Source organism: Cherax quadricarinatus, chromosome 53 (genome assembly GCF_038502225.1).
Source record: "Cherax quadricarinatus isolate ZL_2023a chromosome 53, ASM3850222v1, whole genome shotgun sequence".
Lineage (NCBI taxonomy): Eukaryota > Metazoa > Arthropoda > Malacostraca > Decapoda > Parastacidae > Cherax > Cherax quadricarinatus.
The window spans coordinates 24634705-24644704 of NC_091344.1; positions in this window are offsets into that span (position 1 = coordinate 24634705).

Here is a 10000-nt window from a genome sequence, read left to right on the forward strand (position 1 = left end):
GTGGATTAACTTGGGGAGGCATTAACCTGGAGGTATTAACCTGGAGGCATTAACCTGGAGGTATTAACCTGGAGGTATTAACCTGGAGGATTAACCTGGAGGTATTAACCTTGGAGGTATTAACCCTGGAGGTATTAACCTGGAGGCATTAACCTGGAGGTATTAACCTGGAGGCATTAACCTGGAGGTATTAACCTGGAGGTATTATCCTGGAGGCATTAACCTGGAGGCATTAACCTGTAGGTATTATCCTGGAGGTATTAACCTGGAGGTATTAACCTGGAGGTATTAACCTGGAGGTATTAACCTGGAGGTATTAACCTGGAGGGATTAACCTGGAGGGATTAACCTGGAGATATTAACCTCGAGGGATTATCCTGGAGGGATTAACCTGGAGGTATTAACCTGGAGGTATTAACCTGGAGGTATTAACCTGGAGGTATTAACCTGGAGGTATTAACCTGGAGGGATTAACCTGGAGGGATTAACCTGGAGGTATTAACCTGGAGTTATTAACCTGGAGGGATTAACCTGGAGGTATTAACCTGGAGGTATTAACCTGGAGGTATTAACCTGGAGGTATTAACCTGGAGGTATTAACCTGGAGGTATTAACCTGGAGGTATTAACCTGGAGGTATTAACCTGGAGGTATTAACCTGGAGGGATTAACCTGGAGGGATTAACCTGGAGGTATTAACCTGGAGGTATTAACCTGGAGGTATTAACCTGGAGGTATTAACCTGGAGGTATTAACCTGGAGGCATTAACCTGGAGGTATTAACCTGGAGGTATTAACCTGGAGGTATTAACCTGGAGGTATTAACCTGGAGGTATTAACCTGGAGGTATTAACCTGGAGGTATTAACCTGGAGGTATTAACCTGGAGGTATTAACCTGGAGGTATTAACCTGGAGGTATTAACCTGGAGGTATTAACCTGGAGGGATTAACCTGGAGGTATTAACCTGGAGGTATTAACCTGGAGGTATTAACCTGGAGGTATTAACCTGGAGGTATTAACCTGGAGGCATTAACCTGGAGGTATTAACCTGGAGGTATTAACCTGGAGGTATTAACCTGGAGGTATTAACCTGGAGGTATTAACCTGGAGGTATTAACCTGGAGGTATTAACCTGGAGGTATTAACCTGGAGGTATTAACCTGGAGGCATTAACCTGGATGTATTAACCAGGAGGTATTAACCTGGAGGTATTAACCTGGAGGTATTAACCTGGAGGTATTAACCTGGAGGTATTAACCTGGAGGTATTAACCTGGTGGTATTAACCTGGAGGCATTAACCTGGAGGTATTAACCTGGAGGCATTAACCTGGAGGTATTAACCTGGAGGTATTAACCTGGAGGTATTAACCTGGAGGTATTAACTTGGAGGTATTAACCTGGAGGTATTAACCTGGAGGTATTAACCTGGAGGCATTAACCTGGAGTTATTAACCTGGAGGCATTAACCTGGAGGTATTAACCTGGAGGTATTAACCTGGAGGCATTAACCTGGAGGCATTAACCTGGAGGTATTATCCTGGAGGTATTAACCTGGAGGTATTAACCTGGAGGTATTAACCTGGAGGTATTAACCTGGAGGTATTAACCTGGAGGGATTAACCTGGAGGGATTAACCTGGAGATATTAACCTCGAGGGATTAACCTGGAGGGATTAACCTGGAGGTATTAACCTGGAGGTATTAACCTGGAGGTATTAACCTGGAGGTATTAACCTGGAATTATTAACCTGGAGGGATTAACCTGGAGGGATTAACCTGGAGGTATTAACCTGGAGTTATTAACCTGGAGGGATTAACCTGGAGGTATTAACCTGGAGGTATTAACCTGGAGGGATTAACCTGGAAGGATTAACCTGGAGGTATTAACCTGGAGGGATTAACCTGGAGGTATTAACCTGGAGGTATTAACCTGGAGGTATTTACCTGGAGGTATTAACCTGGAGGGATTAACCTGGAGGGATTAACCTGGAGGTATTAACCTGGAGGGATTAACCTGGAGGGATTGACCTGGAGGTATTAACCTGGAGGTATTAACCTGGAGGGATTAACCTGGATGTATTAACCTGGAGGTATTAACCTGGAAGGATTGACCTGGAGGTATTAACCTGGAGGTATTAACCTGGAGGGATTAACCTGGAGGTATTAACCTGGAGGTATTAACCTGGAGGTATTAATCTGGAGGGATTAACCTGGAGGGATTAACCTGGAGGTATTACCCTGGAGGGATTAACCTGGAGGGATTAACCTGGAGGTATTAACCTGGAGGTATTAACCTGGAGGGATTAACCTGGAGGTATTAACCTGGAGGTATTAACCTGGAGGTATTAACCTGGAGGGATTGACCTGGAGGTATTAACCTGGAGGTATTAACCTGGAGGTATTAATCTGGAGGTATTAACCTGGAGGTATTAACCTGGAGGTATTAACCTGGAGGTATTAACCTGGAGGGATTGACCTAGAGGTATTAACCTGGAGGTATTAACCTGGATGTATTTACCTGGAGGTATTAACCTGGAGGGATTGACCTGGAGGTATTAACCTGGAGGTATTAACCTGGAGGGATTGACCTGGAGGTATTAACCTGGAGGTATTAACCTGGAGGTATTAACCTGGAGGTATTAACCTGGAGAGATACACCTCTCAGAGTGTATACACTGACAGGTGTATACACTGACAGGTGTGTACACTGGCAGGTGTGTACACTGTCAGGTGTATACACTGACAGGTGTGTACACTGGCAGGTGTGTACACTGGCAGGTGTGTACACTGGCAGGTGTATACACTGGCAGGTGTATACACTGGCAGGTGTATACACTGGCAGGTTTATACACTGACAGGTGTATACACTGACAGGTGTATACACTGACAGGTGTATACACTGACAGGTGTATACACTGACAGGTGTGTACACTGACAGGTGTATACACTGGCAGGTGTATACACTGGCAGGTGTATACACTGACAGGTGTATACACTGACAGGTGTATACACTGACAGGTGTATACACTGACAGGTGTATACACTGACAGGTGTATACACTGACAGGTGTGTACACTGACAGGTGTATACACTGGCAGGTGTATACACTGGCAGGTGTATACACTGACAGGTGTATACACTGACAGGTGTATACACTGACAGGTGTATACACTGTGTATATTCACACACACACTTCCTCTATTAGTATTTCATTAATGTGAACGCTACCAGACTACCACTGCTGCTACCAGACTACCACTGCTGCTACCAGACTACCACTGCTGCTACCAGACTACCACTGCTGCTACCAGACTACCACTGCTACTACCAGACTACCACTGCTGCTACCAGACTACCACTGCTGCTACCAGACTACCACTGCTGCTACCAGACTACCACTGCTGCTACCAGACTACCACTGCTGCTACCAGACTACCACTGCTGCTACCAGACTACCACTGCTGCTACCAGACTACCACTGCTGCTACCAGACTACCACTGCTGCTACCAGACTACCACTGCTGCTACCAGACTACCACTGCTGCTACCAGACTACCACTGCTGCTACCAGACTACCACTGCTACTACCAGACTACCACTGCTGCTACCAGACTACCACTGCTGCTACCAGACTACCACTGCTGCTACCAGACTACCACTGTTGCTACTAGACTACCACTGCTACTACCAGACTACCACTGCTGCTACCATACTACCACTGCTGCTACCAGACTACCACTGCTGCTACCAGACTACCACTGCTGCTACCAGACTACCACTGCTACTACCAGACTACCACTGCTGCTACTAGACTACCACTGCTGCTACCAGACTACCACTGCTGCTACCAGACTACCACTGCTGCTACTAGACTACCACTGCTGCTACCAGACTACCACTGCTGCTACCAGACTACCACTGCTGCTACCAGACTACCACTGCTGCTACCAGACTACCACTGCTACTACCAGACTACCACTGCTGCTACCAGACTACCACTGCTGCTACCAGACTACCACTGCTGCTACCAGACTACCACTGCTGCTACCAGACTACCACTGCTGCTACCAGACTACCACTGCTGCTACCAGACTACCACTGCTGCTACCAGACTACCACTGCTGCTACCAGACTACCACTGCTGCTACCAGACTACCACTGCTGCTACCAGACTACCACTGCTACTACCAGACTACCACTGCTGCTACCAGACTACCACTGCTGCTACCAGACTACCACTGATGCTACCAGACTACCACTGCTGCTACCAGACTACCACTGCTGCTACCAGACTACCACTGCTGCTACCAGACTACCACTGCTGCTACCAGACTACCACTGCTGCTACCAGACTACCACTGCTGCTACCAATCTACCACTGCTGCTACCAGACTACCACTGTTACCAGCTACCACTGACTACCACTGCTGCTACCAGACTACCACTGCTGCTACCAGACTACCACTGCTGCTACCAGACTACCACTGACTTGCTACCAGACTACCACTGCTGCTACCAGACTACCACTGCTGCTACCAGACTACAACTGCTGCTACCAGACTACCACTGCTGCTACCAGACTACCAGCTACTACCAGACTACCACTGCTGCTACCAGACTACCACTGCTGCTACCAGACTACCACTGCTGCTACCAGACTACCACTGCTGCTACCAGACTACCACTGCTGCTACCAGACTACCACTGCTACTACCAGACTACCACTGCTGCTACCAGACTACCACTGCTGCTACCAGACTACCACTGCTGCTACCAGACTACCACTGCTGCTACCAGACTACCACTGCTGCTACCAGACTACCACTGCTGCTACCAGACTACCACTGCTGCTACCAGACTACCACTGCTGCTACCAGACTACCACTGCTGCTACCAGACTACCACTGCTGCTACCAGACTACCACTGCTACTACCAGACTACCACTGCTGCTACCAGACTACCACTGCTGCTACCAGACTACCACTGCTGCTACCAGACTACCACTGCTGCTACCAGACTACCACTGCTGCTACCAGACTACCACTGCTGCTACCAGACTACCACTGCTGCTACCAGACTACCACTGCTGCTACCAGACTACCACTGCTGCTACCAATCTACCACTGCTGCTACCAGACTACCACTGTTGCTACCAGACTACCACTGCTGCTACCAGACTACCACTGCTGCTACCAGACTACCACTGCTGCTACCAGACTATCACTGCTGCTACTAGACTACCACTGCTGCTACCAGACTACCACTGCTGCTACCAGACTACCACTGCTGCTACCAGACTACCACTGCTGCTACCAGACTACCACTGCTGCTACTAGACTACCACTGCTGCTACCAGACTACCACTGATGCTACCAGACTACCACTGCTGCTACTAGACTACCACTGCTGCTACCAGACTACCACTGCTGCTACCAGACTGCCACTGCTGCTACCAGACTACCACTGCTGCTACCAGACTACCACTGCTGCTACCAGACTACCACTGCTGCTTCCAAACTGCCACTGCTGCTACCAGACTACCACTGCTGCTACCAGACTACCACTGCTGCTACCAGACTACCACTGCTGCTACCAGACTACCACTGCTGCTTCCAAACTGCCACTGCTGCTACCAGACTACCACTGCTGCTACCAGACTACCACTGCTGCTACTAGACTACCACTGCTGCTACCAGACTACCACTGATGCTACCAGACTACCACTGCTGCTACTAGACTACCACTGCTGCTACCAGACTACCACTGCTGCTACCAGACTGCCACTGCTGCTACCAGACTACCACTGCTGCTACCAGACTACCACTGCTGCTACCAGACTACCACTGCTGCTTCCAAACTGCCACTGCTGCTACCAGACTACCACTGCTGCTACCAGACTACCACTGCTGCTACCAGACTACCACTGCTGCTACCAGACTACCACTGCTGCTTCCAAACTGCCACTGCTGCTACCAGACTGCCACTGCTGCTACCAGACTACCACTGCTGCTACCAGACTACCACTGCTGCTACCAGACTACCACTGCTGCTACCAGACTACTACTGCTGCTACCAGACTACCACTGCTACTACCAGACTACCACTGCTGCTACCAGACTACCACTGCTGCTACCAGACTATCACTGCTGCTTTCTATGCCGTTTTCTTTACAGCTTTCTAATTAGCTTTCTAATTAGCTTTCTAAAAGCTTTTTAAGTAGCTTTCTAAGTTGATTTCTAGGTACCTTTCTAAGTATCTTTCTTAGTTCGTATCTAGTTTTCTAAGTAGCTTTCTATGTAACTTTCTAAGTAACTTTCTAAACGGTTTTCCATGCAACTTTCTGAGCAGTTTGCTACTCTCCCTGTTTTTCTCTCTTTCTCTCTCTTTCTCTCTCATCATCATCTCCCCTTCCCTCTGGTAATCCTGTGCAGTCATCAGCGTGTGCATCAGTTAGGCATATTTGAACAAAGGGAGAATGAAAGAGGAAGATGCAACAGAGCATTCAACATCCTCTCTTCCTCCTCATCCTCCTCCTCTTCTTCTTCCTCCTCCTCCTCCTCCTCTTCTTCTTCCTCCTCCGTGGGAACGATCAAGCGAAAGTACAGAAGGATCGCTGAGGGGCAGTTGTATCTGCGTGCGTGCGTGTGTGTGTGTGTGTGTGTGTATGTGTGAGTGTGTGTGTGTGTGTGTGTGTGTGTGTGTGCAGATATGTTTGGATTTGCATATGTGCCTAGGTGGATGTGCACACGTGTGCGTGTGCACATCCACACACACAACCAGGCTATCAAGAGCCACTGGAATAATCAAGGGAGAAACTGACCACATACAGGCAGGATCCAGAGTCACAGAGGGTGAGGCAATGGGAGGAAGAAAGGGCAAAATCAGTGTTTATCCATGGGCTTCAGGAGAGAGAGGAAAGGACCCACACTGAAAGGCAGCAGGAAGAAAGAAAGGAGATTGAGAAAATCATCACGGAAATAGGTGAAGAGATGGACGAGATTGTAAATTTTCAGAGAATAGGGGGGTACTCGAAGGGGAGAAACCGACCAATCAAGCTGATTCTCAGGACGGAAACAGTGCGGAACAGGATCCTCCAAGAGAAACCACGATTGAAATACTCGGAAGAGTACAAGAGGGTGTTCCTAGACAGAGACAGAACAAAATCAGAACGACAGCAGCTGAGGGAGAGGACAAAAAAGCGAAAGGAGCTAGGAAAAGAGACAAGGAGGGAACCAGCAGAGGTCAGTCAGAGCAGAACAGAACAGCAAGGGCAAGCACACACACAACTATTCTCAGAACCATACAACCTATCACACCATCCCAACACACACTACAATCCATACCCACAGCCTCCACCCAACACCGAGCTATAGAATCCCACAGTATGCCACCAGGTCTCCCACCCTCACAGGCCCCCCAAACCACAGTGTTGGAAAGGAAACTGAAGGTATGGTACACAAACGCTGATGGAATAACAAATAAGTGGGAGGAGTGGCATGAAAGAGTCAAAGAAGCATCACCGGACATCATAGCAATCACAGAAACCAAGCTTACAGGTATGATAACAGATGCCATCTTTCCAACGGGATACCAAATCCTGAGGAAAGACAGAGGGAACAGGGGGGGTGGAGGAGTGGCGTTGCTGATCAAAAATCGCTGGAATTTTGATGAGCTGGAGAGAGGAGACAGCGGAGAAGAAAGTGATTACATAGCGGGAACACTTCACTCTGGAGGTCCCAAGGTGGTAATAGCAGTGATGTATAACCCACCACAGAACAGCAGGAGGCCAAGGCAAGAGTACGACGAGAGCAATAGAGCGATGGTTGACACACTGGCTAGAGTGGCCAGAAGAGCTCATGCATGCAGGGCAAAGCTCCTGATCATGGGTGACTTTAACCACAAGGAGATCGATTGGGAGAACTTGGACCCACATGGGGGCCAAGATACATGGAGGGCTAAGATGATGGAGGTGGTACTGGAAAACTTCATGTGCCAACACGTAAGGGACACTACAAGAGAGAGAGGAGAGGATGAACCAGCAAGGCTGGACTTAGTATTCATCTTGAGTAGTGCAGATATCGAGGACATCACATATGAAAGACCCCTTGGGGCCAGTGACCATGTGGTTTTAAGCTTCGAATACACAGTAGAGCTACAAGTGGAGGGAGAAGCAGGAAGGCCAGGACGAATGAAGCCAAACTACAAGAAAGGGGACTACACAGGAATGAGTAACTACCTGAACGGGGTTCAGTGGGACAGAGAACTGGCAGGGAAGCCAGTTAATGAGATGATGGAATATGTAGCAACAAAATGCAAGGAGGCTGAGGAGAGGTTTGTACCCAAGGGTAACAGGATTAATGAAAAAGCCAGGATGAGCCCATGGTTTACCCAAAGGTGCAGGGAGGCAAAAACCAAGTGTGCTTGGGAATGGAAGAAATATAGAAGGCAAAGGACCCAGGAGAATAAGGAGAACAGTCGTAGAGCCAGAAACGAATATGCACAGATAAGAAGGGAGGCCCAAAGACAATATGAAAATGACATAGCAGCGAAAGCCAAATCTGAACCGAAACTGTTGTACAGCCACATCAGGAGGAAAACAACAGTCAAGGACCAGGTAATCAGGCTAAGGAAGGAAGGAGGAGAGACAACAAGAAATGACCGTGAAGTATGTGAAGAACTCAACAAAAGATTCAAAGAAGTGTTCACAGAGGAGACAGAAGGGACTCCAGAAAGACGGAGAGGTGGGGCACACCACCAAGTGCTGGACACAGTGCACACAACCGAGGAAGAAGTGAAGAGGCTTCTGAGTGTGCTAGATACCTCAAAGGCAATGGGGCCAGATAACATCTCCCCATGGGTATTGAGAGAGGGAGCAGAGGCGCTATGTGTACCCCTAACAACAATATTCAATACATCTATCGAAACAGGGAGATTGCCTGAGGCATGGAAGACAGCAAATGTAGTCCCAATCTTTAAAAAAGGAGACAGACATGAAGCATTAAACTACAGACCAGTGTCACTGACATGTATAGTATGCAAAATCATGGAGAAGATTATCAGGAGAAGAGTGGTGGAACACCTAGAAAGGAACGATCTCATCAACAGCAGCCAACATGGTTTCAGGGACGGGAAATCCTGTGTCACAAACCTACTGGAGTTCTATGACATGGTGACAGCAGTAAGACAAGAGAGAGAGGGGTGGGTGGATTGCATTTTCTTGGACTGCAAGAAGGCGTTTGACACAGTTCCACACAAGAGATTGGTGCAAAAAATGGAGGACCAAGCAGGGATAACAGGGAAGGCACTACAATGAATCAGGGAATACTTGTCAGGAAGACAGCAGCGAGTCATGGTACGTGGCGAGGTGTCAGAGTGGGCACCTGTGACCAGCGGGGTCCCGCAGGGGTCAGTCCTAGGACCAGTGCTGTTTCTGGTATTTGTGAACGACATGACAGAAGGAATAGACTCTGAGGTGTCCCTGTTTGCAGATGACGTGAAGTTGATGAGAAGAATTCACTCGATCGAAGACCAGGCAGAACTACAAAGGGATCTGGACAGGCTGCAGACCTGGTCCAGCAATTGGCTCCTGGAGTTCAATCCCACCAAGTGCAAAGTCATGAAGATTGGGGAAGGGCAAAGAAGGCCGCAGACGAAGTACAGTCTAGGGGGTCAGAGACTACAAACCTCACTCAAGGAAAAAGATCTTGGGGTGAGTATAACACCAGGCACATCTCCTGAAGCGCACATCAACCAAATAACTGCTGCAGCATATGGACGCCTAGCAAACCTCAGAACAGCATTCCGACATCTTAATAAGGAATCGTTCAGGACCCTGTACACCGTGTACGTTAGGCCCATATTGGAGTATGCGGCACCAGTTTGGAACCCACACCTAGCCAAGCACGTGAAGAAACTAGAGAAAGTGCAAAGGTTCGCAACAAGACTAGTCCCAGAGCTAAGAGGTATGTCCTACGAGGAGAGGTTAAGGGAAATCAACC